At 37.0% G+C, this 24,803-nt stretch overlaps 1 protein-coding gene across 1 annotated transcript in view; it reads left to right on the top strand.

The window, feature by feature from the left end:
• LOC119652966 (elongation of very long chain fatty acids protein) overlaps positions 1–24,803 on the top strand; it is an 83,287-nt gene that overhangs the window by 19,363 nt on the left and 39,121 nt on the right. The window contains exon 2 of the mRNA XM_038057364.1: positions 24,229–24,276. The gene's annotated coding sequence lies outside the window, so the exon portion shown is untranslated. The remainder of the gene's footprint in view (positions 1–24,228; positions 24,277–24,803) is intronic.

The raw sequence follows: 24,803 nt of genomic DNA, 5'->3' as shown, positions 1-24,803 counted from the left end.
GGAAATAGCGTTCTGTTGTTGGGTTCAATATGTCGAAATTTACATCACGTAAGGAGCATCCGCGAATTGTGTTAATTTTTTGTTTCCATTTGAAGAAAACTGGTGCTGAATCGCACCGATTACTTCGAAATGGTCACAACTCGGTTCGCGGCATGTGTGAAGCACTCAGTTGGGAGGTTCTTCTCCAAGCGGTTTACTCTGCTATTACTACTACTACTTTATTTCTTTCGATTTAACACTGGTTTCCACCGACGGTTCACCCAGACGCTTATCAGCACTTTTAATCGCACTAAGATGTGCAAAAAATGTGGTGAATGGTTAGCTGTTTCATCATCATCATCATCAACTATTGTATTTTTTCTTCAAAGCCTGGCACCATAGAATAGAGCCGTGCATTAGGATCGGACGCACTAGGCCTGCCTTAATAAGGAACTCCAGACATCCCGGTTTTGCGCCGAGGTCCACCAATTCGATATCCCTAAAAGCAAAGCTGTCTGGCGTCCTGACCTACACCATCGCTCCATCTTAGGCAGGGTTTGCCTCGTCTTCCTTTTCTACCATAGATATTATAGACTTTCCGGGTGGGATCATCCTCATCCAGCCGGATTTTATCCACAACCGGACGGTCATGGTATCGCTCATAGATTTCGTCACTGTGTAGGCTACGGAATCGTCCATCCTCATGTAGGGGGTCCAAAAATTCTTCGGAATGGTTTGCGGTTTACTAGTGTTTTATCCGCAAGTTCCCCGAAGGTGAGAAAAATGGGTAACTAACAATGAAAACTATTTTAAAATCTCTTTCTATTCTCTGTATTCAAACCCGTTGTCGTGAAAGATTTAAAAAAACATCTAAACCATTGCTTTGAATTTTCAACGTCATTCTAGACATTCAAAAGAATAAAATCACCTATGATTTATAGATTTGTACTAAATATTTCGATTTAAATCTAATTTCAAAAAAAAAAAAAAATATTTTGTAGGGTCCTTTTTTTGGCGAAAATTTTCGCTTCTGGGTCATTCTTTGGAGAATTTCATTTTCATATTTCATATTAGAATCGAGTTGATGATTTATTCGGAAACGGCTAGACCGATTGCCATGAAAATTGGTAAGAGCATGTGATCTGTTGTTCCCTTTACATGCAGCAAGTGGCGCCATTTCGTGTTAAGTTTAAGGGGGGTTCCCCATAGATGTGAATGGAGGATGCAACATTTTTTTTTCGTAAAATGTGGCCATGTGGGGTACCAAATGAAAGGGCTCAATTTGTACTTTTCGAAACTGGTTCCATATTATCATAGATATCGGGTGAAACATAGGGGAGTGAGGGTTCAAAATATGAACATCAAAGCGTGTAGCAGGTCTCGTTCTCAGAACCTATTCAACCGAAAAATCTGAAAAAATCACAGTGGTCTCTACGAAATCTAGGCCTTAAAATACATCCGGTTCCGATATCTGCATAAATAAAGTTAATAATAGTATATTAGCATATTTTATAAATTTGGTCGGGAACGACCCTTAAGTTTATGCTAGAACTACAAAAGTGAATGCAATTATTATTAGCAAAGTTATGGAAGGTGAAACTTTGCCATTTGCTGTGAATTTTATGCATTCTACAACGTGTATAACGTCATCATCCCATATCAATTCGTCAATACTACAGCAAAGTCAGCTGATATGAATGGGGGATCACAAAGGAACATTTTATTTTTAATTGTTGGGTTACTTGTATATCAATATTAATTACTCCAAACAGACATGTGCGTATGTAGGTATATATGCGTGTTAATGAAGTTTGCCGGTAGTTAATCCAGACAGATATATTTGTACATTAAACTAGCGGTATTCAATATACGTATATATGTCCATATTTACACTTTTCCGCATGAAGTAAACCGGAAATATATATACGATCAATTTATATACGTACATGGATATGTACAGTATTCGGTAACAGGCAGTTTGCTTGTTTAGGGTAAGAATAATATCTATGTCTGTAATATGTACACATATCTTGTAGGTTGAAAAAATATGAATGAATACGTTCGATTTGTAGCTATATTACGGATTTTTAATTAATTTTAATTTTTAATATTTTATTATAAAATGTGACAAAAAATAATGTGGAAAATTCTCAGGATTACTTTTTAAAATTCATGAACATTTCAAGAACATATGTATATGCAAAGTTCCATCCAAGATATCTTTTTTTTTCTTGAAATTTAAACCCCTCAGGAACGGTTAAATCTACCAATGCGAAGTTTAGCGGAAAGTTGGGAACCGTGAATTTCCACGCATGTAGCATGTTTCTAAGTTGAGTTTAAGGGGGGTCACCATGCATGTAAAATTTTCACTGAATATAGGCATGTGTGGTATCAAATGAAAGGCTTCGATTAGTACTTTCCGAAGCCGGTATCTATGTACATGTGGATGCGCTCAAGCTTCTTTACATAATTAAACACAAAACATTTCATATCTGAAACGTCCCGTTTGTTTATCGATCCTTGCCATTGTTGGCTCTTAAATAATGTGTTATTGCAAAGCGAATGATAATTTGCAAGTCATCTTCGTTCTGGATAAATCGTTTAAATGATGCTTAAGCAATAAATACCGATTGTCATAATCTTTGATATTTGCGTAACAATTTCAATGGATTAAAATTTTCATACGGGCTATGGTTATCGCAGCAATAAAGGTTATAAGTGAACCAATAATCCAGTTCAATAATGTATATCGTGACGAAATTTAACTCTGCGTCGCACGTGTCTCTCATAAATATGTGGAAGTCACATCTATTAACTTAATTTGTAATAGGCTTTCTGCAAATTTCCAAGCTGTAGATTCTGTAGATTACTTGAATGTAAGGAATGGCATCAGGGAAAGTTTGGACTAGCTCTAAAACCACACTAATTGACAAAGGCGGGTAACGATAATTCCACGTAACGCACATCTGTGAGATTCGTTGTCTCTCCATCACTATGCCTATTTTATCATCAGACCATGAAACCCGTCATATGCGATAAGTTTACATTATCTCTCCATCATTTGTTCGTTTTAACATCCGATTCATTCATAAAATGAACTAACTCCCACTTGGATGCTGCGTTGACCTCCAAAAATACAAGAAGTCTACTCGGTTGACCGCCTGTATTTACTATGGATTATGCGGCTAAGCGCTTAACCACTCAAAAAATGAAATCAATCGATTATCACCATGAATTGACAACTGGGTCCGGTGCAAAAGATCCGTTGAAAAAGTGGTGTGACTTGCGTATGAGTTACAACAAATAATAGCAAACACTCTCGGCGTTTTGGCTCATACCTCACTCAGGTGGCATAATAGATCGCGCAACACACTTTCCATGCATTGAAACTCGAAAACTCGTATGAGACTGCTTGGAACATGGCTGTGGTCTCGAAAAGCCGCTAACCGCTAGTCGAGTTGGCTTGGATACATTGCTTGTGTTAGGTATTTCGCTGAAGCCTATTAAGACGTCTTTCGCGTGCGTGCATATTTCGCTTTATTGTATTTGTTTATGCCGCTTTCCTCAAACAATTTGGAGGAATTTCAAATATTTTCTACAAATCGAAATTTCATTTGATTGGACGAAGACATGTGCGCACAGCGCATAGCTCAGCCGTGTGTTGGTTCGAATGCTGACTAAATGTGCAGTTATTATCCGATTAAAACACATCTAGCCTGATTACCTGAATCGAATTGCTGATAGAACTAACACCTAGATACGTTACCTGCATGAGCTTATGTTTGTAGATCACTTTTGCCTGACTATCGGATTGTTTTGCCGGAATTAAATAAACGTTAATATGGGAATCTGGATGGATCAGTTAAGACAGGTGGAGGCGAGTCTGAAGCCCACTTAAGTAGCACTTTGGGTGCTATGATATATCAGGTATTGGGGCTTAGAAGATGGAAGCTAAGAAGGCATCGCCCCAACACTTTCTTCCGCCGTTCATTGTTCAAAAGGGAACAGTAGTAGATGATGAGTGATTATAATAAAGCTTACATGAATATGATGTTAGCTTTCTTCTCTCTACATTTTACGCAAAATTTTGAACATATCTTTAATTTTTTGTACAAAAGGCCGCTGTTCCCGTGGGTCATAAGCTACCATTAAAATAGAATTTGTAATTGAACAATATGGAGCGAATAAAACCTCATTTCGGGTTTGTGTACGTATGTATGGGTTGTCTCTCAATTCATATTTCACGACTCGGTCCTTGCTTTTCATTCACTCGAAATGGAATTAATTTATAAATTAAATACTAACTCAATAAACTCATGATTGCTCAAGAAATTTCCCTAAACGGCACCCAGAAAATTATTCAAGCCATCTTTCTTTAATGCACGGAGAAGAAGTTGTGTTCAGTCATGGAGGTTTGGTTGCTCGATGCAGAGTTACATAATTTTCCAGCATCACTAGTGGCCGCATCGGTAACATTACCAGTCGATGACGCAGCAGTCTCAGAGTGCAAAATGGGGTGATAAATATCTTGGAGTTTCCGTTAAAAACCAGTCAACGAAAGTGAAACTACTTTCTACCTTGTCTTGTTTTGATGGCAATTACAGCATGGATGAGATTTTTTGACTCAAACGTTACGAATGAGTGCGCACCTGTACTTCTGTTGTGTCTTTATCATTTGTGAGTTGTCTTTCGAAATGTAGGTAATGCATATCTGTTGAAACGCTAAAAGATGTTTTTTTTTTGTCACTTATTGAGCGATCATTAATTGAAACTGGTTCATATCGGCTGTTGTCGACAATTTCCCCATATGTTTGGATACCAGGGAATAATGTTACTAAAAGGATGCCGAGATCATACTATCAGAAACTGACATGATTGCTCCTAAGTCCTGCTTATCCGCACAAAATCAGAGTAATCTGGGAAAGGGTGCTTTTGACTATCCTATCTGATACTAAGAATATTGACTAGCTATTGATGAGGCTAAATGGCAATCAGATAGCCTGCCCATAGGTGCAACTTCTTCCAGACAACTTCATCATGTGTAAAGAGTCGCGATTAAGGGTACTTGCAATTGCATTTACCAGATTTTGTAAAGTAGGCCTGCTGGTCAAAATATAATCTATCTCTTAGGAATTCCTTTTATTAGTGCAAAAACATGGACACCTTTCAAACTTTTAATGATTCGTCACCTATTATTTATAAATCGAGTGCGTTAAATTCAAACCCAAACGACGAAAATAGCTACCTTTATAAAGTGACTAAGAGTGCAATGCCGCAGTTCTCAACACTTCCATGTAATTTTCAGTAGTCTTGTTTATCGTTTGAAAGTGCTCATTGCGTAATATCAGAGATAATTTGAGTTTTGGCTGCAGGGAGGTCTCATCACTTGAAAAGATAACCATAATTCTACCAGATCTTATTTAATATTACCGTCGTGTGGCAATGTGATAATCTGTAATTTTTTGTTGGTGAGTTCCAAATTGTGATTCATTTGAAATGCTTGGATGAAATTGTGATCTTGACATTGAATTACTTCTTGAAAATTAGACATGATAATTATTTTGGTAAATTTATTTTAGGATCCCTAGGTCTTATCAACTGTTTCAAATCGAAATGAAATAAAAAGTTCGTAATTTTGTGTAGAATATTGTAGGGCACATTAATAAATATATTTTTTGGGCATACGAAAAATAGGATTGTTCAAAACAATCATGAATTCCGGAGATTTGTCATCTAGATTTAGCTTCCTGAAAGAATTCGGCCAGTTTGTCTGTATTACATTCACATCATTATAAAGTAATATTTTGCAAGTGATAAGGCTGCAAAAAGAGGATACTCTCATTTGATGATGATCCAAACTAGATTTCGAATAAACAGTGCAATTGTTCGTTCGAAGTGAGGGTGCTCTGTAACTACAACACTATTTCTTCAAATACGAAAATACAGATAATTGGTAATCGATATTCTGGATTTTTTTTCCAATTAAACCGCAAATTCTTTATTTTCGGATACTGCCTATCATGCATAACAAATGCTGATAATTGATACTATTTGTCAATTTTGAATACAATTTGCTTGCTATCTATGTTTCTCAGGTTTCATGCATGTATTTTAAATGTGAATGCATACTTTGGTTTGTAATAGTATATCATATTGTACTCTGCATTGGAGTTAGTGTCCTTCTCAATGTGTAATCTACCCATTTTCACCATTGTCTTTTAATTAGCACATTCGATAAGTCCAAATAGTTCTTAGTTCTAGATTATATTTGAAACAATGTATCCATAACTCGACGGAGATAAATGTTTACGAAGGTGAAAAAGTTCCGGGTAACAGTGGTGATGATGTTGGTGTTAAAATTTTTGCATTTCCACCACAAAATAGTGGAATCAGCGCTGCTAATGCATTAAGTCAGAATGGGTTCAGTGCCATCATCATCATCATCATCATTAACGGCGCAACAACCTTAAGGGGGTCATCCCGTGTGAAGGCCGTTTTTTTTTAGAATTTTTTTGTGAAGAACTGGATGAAGATACAAATACGAATTTTTCACCATATATTAACTAATATCTTGAGCATGCGTAGTAATTTTTCCAGTTCGATCGCATAGTTCGTTATTGAAATACAGAGCAATTTATACACCCATCTCCAAAAAGGTGTTTTGTCTGCTGCCACGCTAGAGGGCGCTACGATCATCTTAAAGAAAAAAAAGTAAACGGCATTTTAACGTCAAGACTTAACTACAGTTCGCAAACTAGGATTATTAAAAAATATTAAACAGTAAATTTTTGGTGCCTTGTTAAACTTTTTTTTCTGAATTTTGGTGTTTTTTTAAGGCTTCTTGATTGAATAAAAAAAACTACTGAATGAATCGCAATTATCCTAGTTTGCGGACCGTACAAATATGTTCTGAATAAGTTCTGGAAATTTCGAAGAATTTCGTTGGATAGATTTTGGGCTACGGTGGGAGCCGATTTTCAACATGCGGTTGTGAGAAAAACGCATCTAGAAAGTAGAATGCGATTTTTAGCCATAAAACCTTAGCTGACTTAATCTGCTATACCTAATCCATAAACCTTAGGTTTCTTCAAGAAACACATGTACAGCCTTGGCTTCCATTCTTGTTCTTTTAGCGAAGTCATCCGAATGTCATTCAGACCGATAAATACGAGCTTTATTACGGCAATCGACATAAATCTGGCATGTGACTTATCACGTGTTCAACACTATAATTTTCAAACTACTCCGAATAGAAAAAAAAGCACTTTACCCATATATTCTACACTATATCTAGATACAATTCATGCCAAAAAAAAAAACTCGATTCCGCGGATCCGACACACGGGATGACCCCCTTAATAAGGAACTCCAGACATCCCGGTTTTGCGCCGAGGTCCATTAATTTGATATCCCTAAAAGCTGTCTGGCGTCCTGACCTACGCCATCGCTCCATCTTAGACAGGGTCTGCCTCGTCTTCTTTTTGTATCATAGATGTTGCCCTTATAGACTTTCCGGGTGGGATCATCCTCATCCATACGGATTAAGTGACCCGCCCACCATAACCTATTGAGCCGGATTTTATCCACAATCTGACGGTCATGGTATCGCTACGCTATGGTATAGGCTACGGAATCGTCCATCCTCATTTAGGGGGCCAAAAATTCTTCGGAGGATACTTCTCTCGAACGCGGCCAAGTGTTCCCAATTCTTCTTTCTTAGAACCCAAGTCTCCGAGGAATACATGAGGACTGGCAAGATCATTGTCTTGTACAGTAAGAGCTTTGACCCTATGGTGAGACGTTTCGAGCGGAACAGTTTTTGTAAGCTGAAATAGGCTCTGTTGGCTGACCACAACCGTGCGCGGATTTCATCATCGTAGCTGTTATCGGTTGTGATTTTCGACCCTAGATAGGAGAAATTATCAACGGTCTCAAAATTGAATTCTCCTATCCTTATTCTTCCCGTTTGACCAATGCGGTTCGATGTTCATTGGTTGGTTTTCGGTGCTGACGTTGCCGCCATATACTTTGTCTTGCCTCCATTGATATGCAATCCAAGATTTTGCGCCGCCTGCTCGATTTGGATGAGGGCAGTTTGTATGTCTCGGGTGGTTCTTCCCATGATGTCGATATCGTCAGCATAGGCCAATAGTTGGGTGGACTTAAAGAGGATTGTACCTCTTGCATTTACCTCAGCATCACAGGTCACTTTCTCGAGGGCCAGGTTAAAGAGGACGCATGATAAGGCATCCCCTTGTCGTAGACCGTTGTTGATGTCGAATGGTCTTGAAAGTGATCCTGCTGCTTTTATCTGGCCTCGCACATTGGTCAGGGTCAGTCTTATCAGTTTCGTCGGGGTACCGAATTCTCTCATGGCCGTGTACAGTTTTACCCTGGCTATGCTATTATAGGCGGCTTTAAAGTCAATCAATAGATGGTGCAACTGTTGTCCATATTCCAACAGTTTTTCCATCGCTTGCCGCACAGAGAAAATCTGATCTGTTGCTGATTTGCCTGGAGTGAAGCCTCTTTGGTATGGGCCAATGATGTTCTGGGCGTATGGGGCTATCCGGCCTAGCAAGATAGCGGAGAATATCTTATAGATGATACTCAGCAACGTGATACCTCAATAATTGCTGCACTGTGTGATATATCCCTTTTTATGTATGAGACAGATAATGCCTCGTGCCATCGCCGGTAGAAATCAAGCTATGCAGATATACACATTGGTCCGTCTTCAATGCTTTGGCAATAAAAGCAAATAAATAAAATTAGTATGATAATTCATCAAATTGAGGGTCTTGACATTGTTGGTTCTTATTTTCAGTCCGACTCTCCTTGACTTATTTGAGTGAATATGTCGTGGTGGAATGAAGCCCTTCAAATTAGCATGAAGAACATCAGCGATAACCAAAAAAATAATATTGATGAAAGGATATAACTCCATGAGTGCGTGCTTATTCTGACCGGAAACACAATTGAACCGATAATAATCCAAAATCAATGTACAGTCTGTTCAAAAATTAACAATGATCAATTGCTCCTCTCCTACATGTGACATTCGGGATATGCATAAAAGCCTAAGGCTTTAATTGTTCCAATTTCTTTACCGGTGCCGCTGATATAGGATGAAACACCCATACTTTGGGTGTTCAATTCAAGAAATGATTTCAAGTGTATATTCTGGTCAAACATTCAAAAGTGTCAAAATTCAACGATGGAATATACATATAGTACTTTAGCGCGACAAGGATTTTCGTCAGAAGATGAACCAGTGGGCCCAGGCCGATCGGTAGACCATTAATTTATTAACTAATTACTAATTTCATCAGTTATCGAATTTTACAAGGTTTTTCCCAAGGTTTCCGGACAAACTAAAAATAAAGAAAAAGATAAATGTTTTCACAAAAATGACTCATTCACACAGTGGAGGAGCATTTTTAAAGAGTTTTTTTATTTCATGGTTAAAAGTTTTGTTTAGGATGGCATCGACTTTTGAATATGGTCAATGTTTGCATAATGCGTTTTTTTCCGTGGCCAAATGAAATTTTCCGCGCATATAAAAATTTCACGGAACCAAGTCAGGTGAATACGGTGAAAGGGTAATATTCAAAATTCATTTTTTCAAATTAAATACTATTATTTTTTTCAAAAGAAAAACTATTGTAATTTTTTTTTAAAACTTTATTAACTTATTAACATTGATCGATGAGTTGGCGTACAATAAGCGCCAACTATTATTTTCAGGATAGCTGAGTAGTTAGAGCACAAGGCGCGAGTAGTTAGAGCACAAGGTCGCGATTCAAATCTCACTGGAACCAGTGGGATTTGTATCGTGGTTTGACGTCGGATACCAGTCGACTCAGCTGTGAATGAATACCTGAGACAAATCAGCGTAATAACCTCGGGTGAGCGCAATGCTGACCACATTGCCTCCTATAATCTACTGTAGTGTATCATTACGATTTTGAATGAAGTGCTCTAACACACTTCAAGGCCCTGATCCAATACGGATTGTTGCACCAACGATTATTATATTCTGAGTTATCACAATCTGCTGGATTTTACCTAATACTAAGACTAAGCGCCAAGCTTTTAGACTCGGACGATCCTACCTACTTAAAAACTAAACGGGCCCTGGTAGGTCAATGGGAGAATCCGTTGAGAACTCCCCGCAATATCGAGAACGTAGGCAGAATAGCGTACTTCTGCATGGCTTGAACCAGATTTTGTGAGAGTTCCAGGACATTAAGGGAAGCCGTGAGGGATTTAGGTACAATACCTGTACCTGACAATATTATGGGAACTACAACCACCCGCTCGAGACACCAAATTTCTTTGATTTCCCAAGCCAGTGGCTCATGGTTCCCCTTCATTTCCACGTATTTACGTTCGACGTTGCTATTATGGGGGATAGCAACATCAATTATATACGCGGAGCGACCCGTCTTGTCAACTAACAGTACATCACGCTTGTTATGTAGAGTATGGCGATCAGTCAAAACTTGACGATCCTAATACATGCTGTAAGCAGAACTATCAAGTACTGCTTGCGGCTCATATCGGTAAACCGGATATGTTCCCGTGATCAGCCCATGCTTGTGTGCAAGGTTTCGATGGATAACCTTACATACAGCATTATGCCTGGTGATGTATTGCACCGGTGCCATAACAGCCAGAAATGAGATGGTCCAACGTCTCTAATGCGGAACCACACATTCTGCACTGGTCGTTTTCCACCCGTTCTTTCATGATGAACTATAATGGAACACATGAACTCCTTCGTCTCAGCAAAGAGTTCTCCAGCACACAGCCATCTATTCGACAAATGGTTGCCAAAGACAATTCACGTGTTTACTGTGCATTGCCTTTGACTTCCATTCATCGATCCACTCTTGGTCTGACTTCACCCCACTCAGAGGATTGAAAGATCGATCCTTCAGGTTAAGTGGAGTCAGTCTACAGTCTGCCTTACAGACAGCCGCGGGCAAGGGACTTGCCTGCTCTTTGCTATAAAAATAAGTGTGCAGTGAGTCGACTTGGCGATGATATTGTGTCGCCACGTCAACCACGCCCCTACCGCCGATGTCACGAGGCAGGTTTATCCGCTCTACGGCAGACTTTGGATGATGCATTCGGAATTTGGACATAGTTGTCCGTATTCGCTGCTGGACGTTTTGCAGATCGGCCTTCGTCCATGGCAATATTCCGAATGCATAAGCCAGTGAAGGGGTCGCGAATACATTCAACGAACTTATTTTATTCTTCCCCGAGAGATCAAATTTCAGCACTAGCTTTACACGTCGCAGAAATTCGGACAGCAGAGCATCCTTCAGATCACCAACTCGAGCATGGGTTCCTTTCAAAATTCCTAGGTACTTGTAGAAGTCTGTCTCGGTCATAGCTTCGATGTGGAGGTCACCAATGCTATGTCCGGCATGCGGCTCGTGATGACCTTTGCGGATGGTTTGGATTCGACACTTGTCTAATCCAAACTCCATCCGAATATCACGGCTGAACATGTCTATTATTCGCAACAAACTTATAAGATGGTCGTTAGTCCCAACATACAGCTTAATGTCATCTAAGTACATCAAGTGTGTCAGTTCGCACTTAGCACGTAGGCCATACTTTATTGCAAAACCATGCCCACTAACATCATTCAGTAGCCATGGGGTTCAGTGGCATACAAAAGCAAAGGGAACTCAACGAATCCCCCTCCCTATACGGATTGGAGCAAATTGGTTGCACATAAACATTTTTAAATAGTAAACAGAAATTTTTTTACTTTTGATTTCTTTAAGTGCGAGTTTTCCAAAGTTCGCCCATTCTTCTTCTTGTTATCAAGTCTTTGCAATATTGAATTCAAGGGTAATTTTAGTATGGTATAAATCGTGCATCAATATTTGGCCAAAATGCGTTTATCATGTAACGCGGCGAAGATGGCTTATTTTTGGTGAATTCACGTACAATTTGAGTATTTTCTACGTTTGGAGATGATCAGCATGTTCTAAGCAATTAGTTTCAAATTATTCTACTCAACAAAGATCTTTCCTGTTGTAATTAATAGTAGGTTTGTTTATTGAGAGGACTCACCGGGAAGCCTTAGCAGCATCTAATACCTGCGCAAAATGATATATAGTATTTCTATATGATTTGAAACAGGCATTATGAGAGCATGAGGACATTTAGAGAAATGATAAAACATTTCAACACTAAGCTTATAGCTTAAAATATTATAGGAACTGCAACAACCTCCTTGAGGTTCCAGATTTCGTGAACTATTGTTCATCTTTTTTACCGCTTATTCCTGTGAGAAATAACAGCATCTATAATATACGCAGAATGATTAGTCTTGTCAACTGATAGAAGACCAGACAAACTAGTCATATTCGTCTTTGATCGTTTTTCAGTTCGATCTTCCTTTACTGCAATATTTCGACTTCATCTGCCAGCGAAGGGATAACAATCACACTCTAATTTTTCACTGGCAAATCGGTTTCAGAATTAATTGCAAACATCGTAGGAATTCGAACAAGAGTGGACGTTTGAAATCATCAACTTGAAGGATTCCTTAATGCTCACTATACATATATTTATTAATTATGTTATACTGTCATTGTATTACAATTACCGAGCCGGTCATGAGTTGCTTTTTTTCACCTCTCGATCCAACCTCCATACGTCTTGTTGGTTTCGAAAAATGCACTGATTCGTGTGCCACAGAGTTCTACTCGTATATTATACTCTGCTCGGCGAGAAGTAGAAGCGCTGGAAACTCCTCCGACTTGGGGTAGGTAGGTATCAGTGGCCGCTCCGAGGAGCCCAATTAGCGCTGTGGTGCACCGTTTTGATCCCACAAATTCCTAAGACCGTGACTGCTGTTATGCGAGCAGGGAGGCAGAGTCTAGCCGGCTCGGATCTTCAGAGCCGGGGGCTCTGTTGCTCTGCTGGGATTTGCTGCCAATCACTAAAATTTTTAATAATATACTTACTATTATTAACTCTATTTGAACAGATATCGATAGTGAGGGTATTTCGAAGACTAGGCACCATATAGTGGTAGCCTCTTGATTTTCCCGTTGGGTAATTGAGAGAGAGAATGGAAGAATGGGTCTGTGAAAGAAATGACCACTTTCAACCCCCCCACTCCCCACCTTTCCAACAAACATTAAAAATAAGACTGTCTTCGAAACTTTTCATTTGATACCACACTATATTTGACTATATTTGGTGAAAAAAAATGTACACCCTCCTTTTGCATGTATGTTCATTAGCGATGAAAATGCCCATAAAATTCTCGCTCACAGCCTAAACAAATATAAAATCCTCGCTCACATCCTACACAAACGTACCTGGCCGGCTTGCCAAATAATTTTTCATTCGATCACTTTCAACTTGTATGGCACACAATTTTCTTTTATCTGAATCATTATTTTGAGTCCTTTCGGAATGGCTTCCTGAGTCATTGTCAATTTTTTCTTCTTTCGACCCATTCAAACAACGCCGCCAATTCCGCCTCTTCACAAATATTCTCTTTTTCATCATTATGTCGGCCTTCGACTTCAAAATCGCCGTTTCTGAACCACTCATTAAAAGTTCTCTTACTAATAGCGGCACACTATAAGGATTTGATAGCATTCATTAAAGCTATTAGGGCATAAAACTAAAAACCCAGACGGAAATTCAACTATTAAGTTGATTATTTGAATTTATAAAATAGAGATAAATCCACAGTGAATAAATTAATGTTGGAGAATAGGTTTTTGGCATCAAAAGACCCTTTCGCGGCAATATTCAATTGATACTTGTGGAAGTCAACCATTGGACACTTCTGAGTAGCGAGGGTTTCCAACACATTCACGACAATTTTTCCCGTATGAGTAGATTTTGCATATAAAATTTTCAATTTTTTATGTAACAGATTATACGACTGTCCAATTACCTATCCCCACGTCTAAAAGTTAAAGTTGACTGTTGTATCATAATTATCAGATATTTTATATTCAATAAATTTTGTATCAACCTTTTTTCCTAGAGATTGTGCCATTTGATAGCGGGATGTGCCTTGTCTAGACGGGTTTGCTAATTCTCTCGGTCGTCAGCTTGGCCCGGGTAAAGGTCGTTGATGGTTCTGTTCTGACAATTTCGCTCCACAATAAGGAATGTCCCGGAAGATGGGGTCTATAGGGAATCGTGAAAAATTCTCCTAATTTTTCCCGAAGTTCCGTCGGCCAGTTAATAAATGATTTTAATATCAATAGTCAATTTCCACAGATAACTAAAGAGTTTGGAGCAATTTATAAATGTGGCAGATGTTATTCAGTGTCTAGAAAAAATAAATTTTATGAGAGCCAATTTACAAGTAAAAATTACTCAATTTGTAAATGAAACCGATTGAAAATATTGTGGCAGTAGACTGTCCAAACCTACTTCAAATTATTAAATAAATACTGCATACCTCAGTCTGTTCATGAAAATGCGATAACATGTGTTTACTGACCCAAAAACGAACGAATTCTCTTGCGATTTGCGTTGAAGGTACGAAAAACATGATGAATTACTACATTTTTAAATGGAATTTTTGAAAAAATCTTATTGGAGGCATATAAATATATGAGTAAATTGTCAACGACAAAGCGTGCAAATTGACGAAAAAAATATAAATGTCAATCACTTTTGTTTGCTGGTGCACCATCGCCAGTCAAATAGTAGACAACTGTATTCCATTTAAATGCTCGTCATCAAATACGTGATTATACAATTTTTCATTGACTATGCATTGGCCCTGCTCCATCGCAGCATCAGATAAATGAAAAGATTCCACCAACAGAAAAAAGTATAGTCGGAAACGCGATTCTACTTTCAATTTTTCACCAAATTAATTTTGTATACAACTTTCTTTTCTTGCACAGATTTTATGTTTTTCTGAACATTTAAACTTTTGAGTCGTGCCATAAGTTTGCAAAAATTAGATACCTTCGATGTTAAGACAATGAAGTATTTATTTGGGTAAATATTTATGTATGTATCTAAATTATGAAAATTTGGAATGATTCGATGCAAGTGAATATTGAAAATCCATTGGATGGATGGATATGCCATTGAGCCTAAGAACCACAATATACAATATAAAGAGGCGATAATCGAGTGCCAAATATGTGAAAATGATTTTGGTCCAAAGGTCGAGTAGAATATTTTGCATAGGCGGCATGATGAAGCAGAAATTTGAAAGTGATGGGAGTGTTCAGGAACAAATACAAAGTTCAGCAGATATACAAATGTGTTTATGTATATTCGTTTACAATACATAAGGTCTTGTTTTCAGATCCTGTTTGAGTTTCATATGTTGAATTTCATTATAAAATATTTCGGTGGGAAGAACTTTTGCCTCAATAAATTTATTATCAGCTTAATGATCCATATAGTCATTTATTTGTGAGCTGTTTTGACTATATGTATATGTGTACATATGGCGTGATTTTTTCATAAAAAAACTAGCTTTATTCGTATCCATAAGTAGACTCTTCAATCGTTGACAAAGCCATACCTACATAGAAACCAATCTAATGCAGACAACACGGTACCGTGTTGAGTAAAAAGTAACATGAGTATTCCCTGCTGATTAAAAAAGTGTTCGATGTCGACTTTTCGACTGATGTTCTGATCATGATATTAAAACATATTTTAGCTAATCATTTGTGGAAAGCTACGATTGAAAGTAGTTCCAGTAGTTCCGAGGGTGTATGGGCACGGCGAAAGGAGTCGTCCTAACGGAGTAATCCAACATAACAAGGAGTAAATATTCGGAAAATATTTTGCTAAAATTTTTTATCGTATAGTTTCTACTGTGATGTATTTTTGGAGACTTCTTTTTTTGATTTGTAATATATCTAGAAATGATAGATGCCGGGTTAGGTTATTAAGACTATTCCTAATATTCAGGGTTGAGCGTATGCCGTTGCTATTATCGATTGGTGGTAATGGATTGGCTTAATATGAAACAAGAAAAGGTTGAATTAACTTGCGTGTGGGAGTGTGTGTATAGGGTGGAGGAAAGATTAAGTCCCTGGGTAGGGGGTTAATTCGGTGAAAAAGTGGCATGTGTTTAAGATTTCTCCGGGTATTTATTTAATTTCCATATAATAATGAAATATTTGAATATTTTCCGTAATTTCTACTGGAAAAAATTGGAATTTGAACTAGTGACAGTGAATCTCTGGTGGCACTTCGGGAAATAGTTGTTTTGCGGTCTACACGACATCTCGCAATATAATCATCTGAAAAAGAAAAATCAAAATGCATTCGTTAATTGAGATGATTCTCGGGGTAATCCTCAAAGGATTTTTTTCTGTCGATTTTTCAATTCTACGTTAAAGCCAAAACCCGTTTTTCGCTCGGATTTGCACGAATCGACTAATTTAAAAAAAACGTTGAAATTAATAATTATAAACAAAAAAAGCTCGCAACGATACCTAGTCAATTATGTGAAGAAATACTGTGCAAAATTTCAGAACGATTGGTACAGTAGATTTTGAGTTATGGTGTATATGGACTTCGGACGGAAATAATAAGTTTCAAACAAAGATTTAAAGTTCTAGAATAATGCATGTTCAAATACTCATAACTTCGGCAATTTTACTCCAATCGACTTGAAATTTTGACACAATATTCTTGAGATATTAGGCATCCGGTTAAAAAGAAAATGTAATGTAACATATAAAAAATGCAAAGAAAACAGTTGAAGTATCATTCGCACGATATTCGTTTAAATTTTTGATTGCATATGCATAAGATTTGGCCATACGTTGTTGAACGGTCTGTAAATTTTCTGTTCAAGCAATAATTTTAGCTTGACTTTTATCCATTTTGTTTTTCTTTTTGGATATCAATATCAAAAAGCCTAGGGTAACTTCTTTAATCTACAGTGCGCGCAATTTCTATATACGCATCCCATATATTGCTCGTTGTGACTATATAGAAGCTTTGAGTAATATAAAGTTTATATGATGGTAAATGTATCTTTATTTAAGTTTAGAATAACAAAAAAAATTAACAAAATACATTTCCTTTTTTTTTAAATTAACAAAAAATTACATTTTTATTGCACAATTTCTATATACGCACTTGCACTTTTAAGCCTATTGAAATAAATAAACGCATATTGACTAGTTACTAATATTTTGTTTTGCCTCCATTGGACCTTATGACTGCAAAAAATTCGATTTGGCGTTGAGGCTATTAAATTTTTAAAGTATTTTCTACGATTTGGTCCCAGCATTCTAAAATTACATTAAATTACAGCATTAAAGTACGGAGCCAAATTGGCGTTCATTCGCATAGACTCTCCTTGCAAGTATCCCCCATATATTCTCTATGGGGTTAACATCAGGATGTCGATGTGATCGCTGCAAAATTTTCATTTGTTTATCATTTAAAAATGATTTCATGTATGCAGAACCGTGTACTGCGGCGTTGTAATATTGGAAATTCCAGTCAATGTTATTATTCTTATCTAAATGCGGCATCAAAGTGGCTTCCAGGAGCTCAGTAAAAATTACTGAGTTCATTTTGGTTGGTACGATTCCCTTTCGAAGGTTACCGGGAAAAGAAAATGCCCCCCAAACCATAACACTGCCACCTCCAATTTTGCGACTCATTCGAGGCGCTTCATTTTTGTTTAGATCATGCCAAAATGCGCTAAATTCAGCTGGGCCGTAAAGGTTGAATTTCTTCCCATCCAAAAAAATTACTGCCTTCCGTTCTTCTTCCCATTTCATCCACCAACGTTTATTTCTAGTAGCTTCCTCCTTAGTCAGGGCGATTTCTCTTTTCCCAATTTTTTTTATTTCCATGCGGATGCTTTTTTGTACCGTATTTTCCCTTTGATCTAAAGAAATTCCGCAAAACTCCGTCGGATCTACCAATTTCCCTCAACAGCTCTCCTTATGCAGCCCGAATCTTCCATTCTGGCAAGTTGGCCTTTTTCTTCTTCGGTTAACACTTTTCTACGAAGCATCGCTATAATCTAAGCTAAAAAAGTTAAAGTTGAGCACTATTTTACTTAGAACACTACAAAATTTCACGTCAGATCTTTCAATTACAAAAAAACTTTTGAAAATTAATTTAATAGACGTTTTAGTTACCTGCGTTTATAGAAATTGCGCACTTGCAAATGATTGCTTTCGACCAGAAACAAAATATCATAAAACATTTTTCAGCTGATCTAAATGTCGCTGTCATGACGAATTCTTAGGAAACCAAGGAACTTATTAAAAAAAGCCAAGCGACGACGGCTTTACGGTTTCTTACCAGGGCAGAGGCAAATCATCAGACGCTGCCTCACCTCTGCCCTGGGAGCATCGTGACCGTAGCGGCTCGCAGATGTTGAATGCTCCTTTATATAATTCGTAGAACACGACATGCCTACGAATTATATTGAGCGCAAATCCGCCTTAGCCCTAAGCAAGGGGTCCGTGGACCAGAAAAGAGGGAGTAAGTTGCTCCCCAATTGGTCCGGTCTTGCATCAAGTTGATGCGGACTTAGGACCCCCTTCATTCTCAAAACGAACAAGGAACTTATATTCCCTTCAATTGTTTCACACAATCCTCGCATTCTATGCATTTTCTAAGAAAAAGAGAAAAAATGTGACTGCGTATATAGAAATTGCGCTCACTGTATGTAATGATTTCTAGGAAATAAATTGCATTTAACAAGTTAAATAGGTGGGCTGAGTCTAAAAGGGGGAATGATCCCCATATTTTAAAAATGGGATATTTTTTTGTATATTATTGTATAACGTCGCACCATAGGGTCAAAGCTCTTACTGTACAAGACTATGATCTTGCCAGTCCTCATGTATTCCTCGGAAACTTGCGTTCTTAGCAAGAAAAATTGCGAACTCTTGGCCGCGTTCGAGAGAAGAATCCTCCGAAGAATTTTTGGCCCCCTACATGAGGATGGACGATTCCGTAGCCTACACAATGACGAAATCTATGAGCGATATCATGACCGTCCGGTTGTGGATAAAATCCGGCTCAATAGGTTACGGTGGGCGGGTCACTTAATCCGTATGGATGAAGATGATCCCACCCGGAAAGTCTATAAGGGCAATATCTATGGTAGAAAAAGAAGACGAGGCAGACCCTGCCTAAGATGGACCGATGGCGTGGGCCAGGACGCCAGACAGCTATTAGGGATATCGAATTGGTGGACCTCGGCGCAAAACCGGGACGTCTGGAGTTCCTTATTAAGGCAGGCCTAGACCGGATACCGGTTGTTGCGCCGTTGATGATGATGATGATATTATGCCTCTTAGAGTATCAAATGGTAGGTTCTAATTGGTGTTTTTCGAAACCAGCAACATTTTTGATATTGGTTGGAGCATTGGATAGTGTACTTAAAATTTCTTACAAAAGATATTAGTGAAACAGTTTCAACCTGCAGTGTCCTGCTGCTGATTTCCGATTTGTTTATTTATTTATAACGGAAAAACATGCCTTGGACTCTCTTGTTTTTGGGTATCATCTACTAAACTTTCGCTGATTTTATTGTATTAGTATCAAGTTATCACGTCACCATTTTAGGAGGACAAATATAGTAAACGAACCTTTATTTATTTAAATTTTTTATTGTTATCACGCGATCAGAATGTCATGTCTATTGATAGTTAAAATACTAAAACCAAACATTTTCAAATGCAGAATAATAAAAATAAAAAATAGTAGTAATAAAAGTAAATCGCAATAGTAATAAAAATAAAATAAAACAGTTGTTAAAAATATGTGTTGTTTAATTTTGCAGACAACTAAATCTGTTTTTTACTGCTGTTCTTTTATAAAACATGAGTTAGGTTTCCAAGTTAATTGAAGTTACATATGCAGTTGTAGTTAAACTGAAAATTTTAAGTTTTCACTATAAAGTGGATGATTTTTGCGAAACAACAAATAAAACGTTCGAAACAATGCGTCATAAAGAGGAAAAACTCTAAAAAATTAACAATAAAAACCTTTTATTATTGATTTCCCAAGATGGCGATTCTATAAGCCCTAGAAACTTCGACTAAAATTTCCACCAATCCGTTTTCCTCTTTTGCAGGATGTTGTCATTAATGTTGGTTTAAATAACTGTTGTTCCAAGTATTTTACGTTTCTTCTGGTGATACATTCCATAGGTATTTTCCATAAATTAGAACTTTGTGCATCAGTGTTGTTGGAAGCGGAAAATTTATAGTATTCAAAAAGATGACAAAAAATACTAAACGGTACTTTTATATGGGCGTACTAAGGTTCAAGTAAAGAGAAAAGATTTTCATTCTTGCTGTTATTCATGCTCATGTATATCAGACCACCGAAATAAATACAAAAAGCCTAAGATTTTTATAGCACGCATTTTCAAAAAGCAGTCTGTTTTCAACGGGCGAATATGAGACTTCGTTACCCAAAATTTTCTGCTCTAAAGTAAACATCTTCCTCCGATCTCGTAGCGCTTTTGAACGGACTTTTCTGTAATTTGCGAATGAACTTCAAAAGGTAATAAATAAGGTAGCCGAGGAAAGGAATTTACTGTCACTATTTTTATTTAAAATTATATCCAGTGCTGTTCATTTGACTTAATTTGACGCAGAACAAATACACTTTTTTCCATTTTTGAAATAATCTAAATCCGGGAAAATGGGCTTGAATTATTTCTAATTTTCTAATATTTTCTTTATATATCCAATTTTATGCGTGTTTTTAAGGTTTTGTGTAAACACAAAACCTTATTAAAATCGGTTTATCGTCTGTCTGTCTGTCCGTCACACGCATTTTTCTCGGAGACGGTTATAGCGATTGACATCAAATTTGGTAGAAAGGTGGGAACTGTGAATGTTCACACATACAGTGAGTTACATCCTTTTACGTTGAATGCAAAAGGAGGGTGTAAAATTGTTTTTCATCAAATATGGTCATGTGGGGTATCAAATTAAAGGTCTCGATTAGTACTTTTCGAAACCGGTCTTAGTTTTGGCATTTCTTGGAAACGTGGGGAGTGCGGGGGGTTGAAAGTGATAATTTCTTTAAGGGGGCCATTCTCAGAAACTACCAAACCGAAAAATCTGAAACAAATCAGAAGGCTGCCACTATATGGTGCCTTGGCTCCGAAATACCTTTCATACCGATATCTGTTCAAAGAAAGTTAATAATAGTATATTACTATAATTTTTTGTAATTGGCTGGAAACCCCCCTTAAATTCATCCTAGCGGCACGAAATTCTGCAGTGATGTAGGCTATAATGTAGAGCATGATCATACCAAGTTTGATGGAATTCGCACTATTATTAACAAATTTATAATACGTCGTGTTGCTTCTTTGAAAATTGAAGACTATCAATGTCAATATCACCCGAAAGTGGACATATGTATATATTACGTGCGTACGTACTAAGAAACACACAAAACCTTTCGTACCTAAAGCGTCCAGCTTCCGGTTTCCCGACTTGTTTTATTATTATTATTGAAAGTAAAAGTTAAAAATATATGCAATATACGATTTTAAATTGAAACTAAAATACTTAAATGATGTCAAATTACACATTGCAAAGTAATATCAAAACTGCAAGAGTACAGTGCAGCACATAGAATAACGCCAAGCAATATCGACGCGCCACAGAAACAGAGTAATGGTCTGAATTCGTCTGAACTGGCAGACTTAATTTTACCTATTGATGCTCTGGTTAAAAGTTGAAAAATCTTTACTTTAATTAAATTCTACACTGTTTGCTGTTAATTATCGCGATTGATAAAAATAAAGTTCAGTTTTAATATATTTATCTTCTCAAATTAGCACTGAGTCTTGAAGCGGTCCTTCGCTAAAATTAATTAGATCCAATGAAAAAATGTATGTTTGCTAAATTTTTCCGTCATATCTAAACATTTAGCTTCTGGTCATATAGATTTGAAAAATTATAAATATATCGCGTGCGAATTATATCAAATTTGAGTTTATACGTGATCCTTATCATTTGTCTTAAATATCAATCTCCGTAATTGGTAATTTATCGTGCAATTATTCAATATCATTGACATTTTTATGATAGAATAAATCGGTTATTATATATTTATTACTAACAGTTTGATGAATAAGTTTAAATACAATCAGCGTTTTCAAAACTAAGCTAATCATGGAAAAATGCGTGCCTTCTACTGGCTATATTTTTGATATATTCCATCCCTCTGTCTTCTCCCAGCTTATTTAGAAACAGATTGAATTATTCTTGTTTATTATTTTTCCAACCTAACAATATGACGGCATCAAACTGTAAGCATATACGTAGCTCAATTGTAAAATATATCTACGAAAGGTTAATGTTTTGACCAATGAGCAGACTGTTCATATCACCGACTTATTTGGCAACTTATATTACTTATTATTGCCAGAAAAAGCGTGGAGCGCTCATTAAAATTTCTACGTCTGTAGCGACGTCAATTAAGAATGGAATATTTGAAATGGAGAGTGTTTCGGGAAGATGATCTTGAATGGAATGTAAAGAAGTTGGAAAACAAAACCGTCTTACATAGTTCATGTTAGTCTGCCTTCGATATTATTACAAATCAGTCCGTCTTCAGTTAGAAATATCATGAATGTTTAGTTTACTAAACTGTTTATATGGGCGATCTAATTTATATATGCAACCAGTTTTATAACTATAGGTGCAGAAGCCAGCATGTCGCGCAATCAACCACTATAACTCATATAATCTAATCGATTTCAATTACTTTAATGAGTATTCAACAAGGTGCTTGATTGCAGCGGTTAGATTTTCCCTACATACTTTCCGCAAAACAAATTAAAACGTAAAATGACCGATGCCAAGTTACGAAAGGTAGATTGTCGTAATGACAATTAAATAAATCTTGAGCGTTTCTAAAACGTAAACAATAGGCAAGAGAGACGACAATGGTTAATAGCATTGCCTACTGGTTTCCATATATAATCAAATTCATCAAGTTTGTTATCAATATTTTATTACTTTGTTGACTTCGGGTCAACTGAATGTCCGTAATTAGTGACCTCTAATTATACGCCTCATTACATTAATTTAAAGCGTCTTGTTCTCTTTTAGTGATAATATTTGGTAATTGAAATGAAGAATTTTTTATATAATGGTTATTATTTTATTTGGGTCAGTAGAACTGGGTAGATTTCACTAATCGACGGTGAAATGTTTCGAATATTTGAAAGTAATTTTCCCCTTCTGTTTTCGTTTTCTTTCTTCTTCCTTTTGACCAATCTTTTATATATATATTTATGTTTCTTGTTCATTCCTTGTGGAGTGTAGGGTCCCCACACAGTCTCCTTTTTATATCGTTTTTTGTTCCTATTTAGTTTTCAATAATCAATGGATTGCAGGGAATTGATTTTTAACGAAAACTAGTTGTATTCACAATCGACTAAATAATATTTATTTACATTTAACTCGGATTTGTAACGGACCCCGCGCGAAATACTTGTTCAAACAGGGTTGACTATAAGGTTGGACTTCAGGCCCGATTGTAACTTGTAGTATGTTCGAAAAAAAGTACGCAAATACTTTGCTAAGAAAGTTGCTAATCGCAAGACTTAGTCCTTTTTCTGTAGCGCCAGAGTTTGTGATCACGTCTGGAACCTCGTACAATTGCCTGTGGTATCTGGTTCATCATTGGTCATTCAGTCTCATTGGGCTAAAATTCGCATGAAGACATTCGAATGCATTTGCCGCCTGATTCATGGCTAGGGTCACGTTGCCGTAGCACAAGATTGGCAAAATCAATTTTTCATAAGTTGTTACATCTATACTCCTACGACATAATAAGTATCTATTTGAATGAAGTTTAGTTTATTCCTCAACTAAAATTAGAGAAATCGAATTATTAATTGTGTTCGGATAGCTGCGTGGTTAGTGCACAAGGCTGTCGTACGGAAGGTTGCGGATCGAATCTCACTGGTGGCAGTGAGATTTGTATCGTAATTTAACGTCGGATACCAGTCGACTCAGCTATGAATGAGCACCTGAGTCAAATCAGGATAACAATCTCGGGCGAACGCGATGCTGACCACATTGCCTCCTACAGGGCACTGTAATCCTGTAGTGTACCGTTATGGTCTTGAATGAAGTGCTTTAACACACTTCAAGGCCCTGATCCAAAATGGATTGTTGCGCCAACGATTATTATTATAATTACTAATCATAAGTATCATATTTCAATTCCTTTTTTGTTTTCTTTCAGGGTTGGACGGAAAAATTTATAACCTATATCAACAAATCGTAATTTGAGGTACGTATGCATATGTTATGCTCTATATTGTATTTTTTTCTATAACGGTTCTGCTCAAGGATATCGGCGTAAATTCTAATCGTAATTCTCCCAGTACATAATGACGTTCCCGATTAGTCCATGCCTTAAGAAAATTGTTATGTCTAGTGTTGGTTCCTGTGAGAATATGGTTACTAGGAATTATGTCGAATAAAAAATATCGAAATGGCACGAATGGATGAATGAGAATAAACCAATTACCAGTGGAGCAAGAGAAAACTGTCTATATCGCACTTTGAGTGTAATGTCAAACCACAAGTTCAACAAGAGAGGAACCGGAAGCTGAGTGCTTGAAGGTTTTTTTTTTGAATTTACTATCGAAAAATATTGGGTTGGGGAAAAAGTAATGTAGTATTTGTGCTCAAATTTGAGGCTTTATTTAACATACTTCCGATTTAACTCAAATATGCGCCGTTTTGTTCACAAACATGTTGCTATTTAGAAGGCAATTTCATTATCCCTCCCTTATAAACCCCCCTCCTCCCCTC

This window comes from Hermetia illucens, chromosome 3, assembly GCF_905115235.1.
Source record: "Hermetia illucens chromosome 3, iHerIll2.2.curated.20191125, whole genome shotgun sequence".
Taxonomy (NCBI): Eukaryota; Metazoa; Arthropoda; class Insecta; order Diptera; family Stratiomyidae; genus Hermetia; species Hermetia illucens.
Note: the sequence above shows the minus strand (reverse complement) of the source record. Positions and strands in the feature narration are given on the sequence as shown.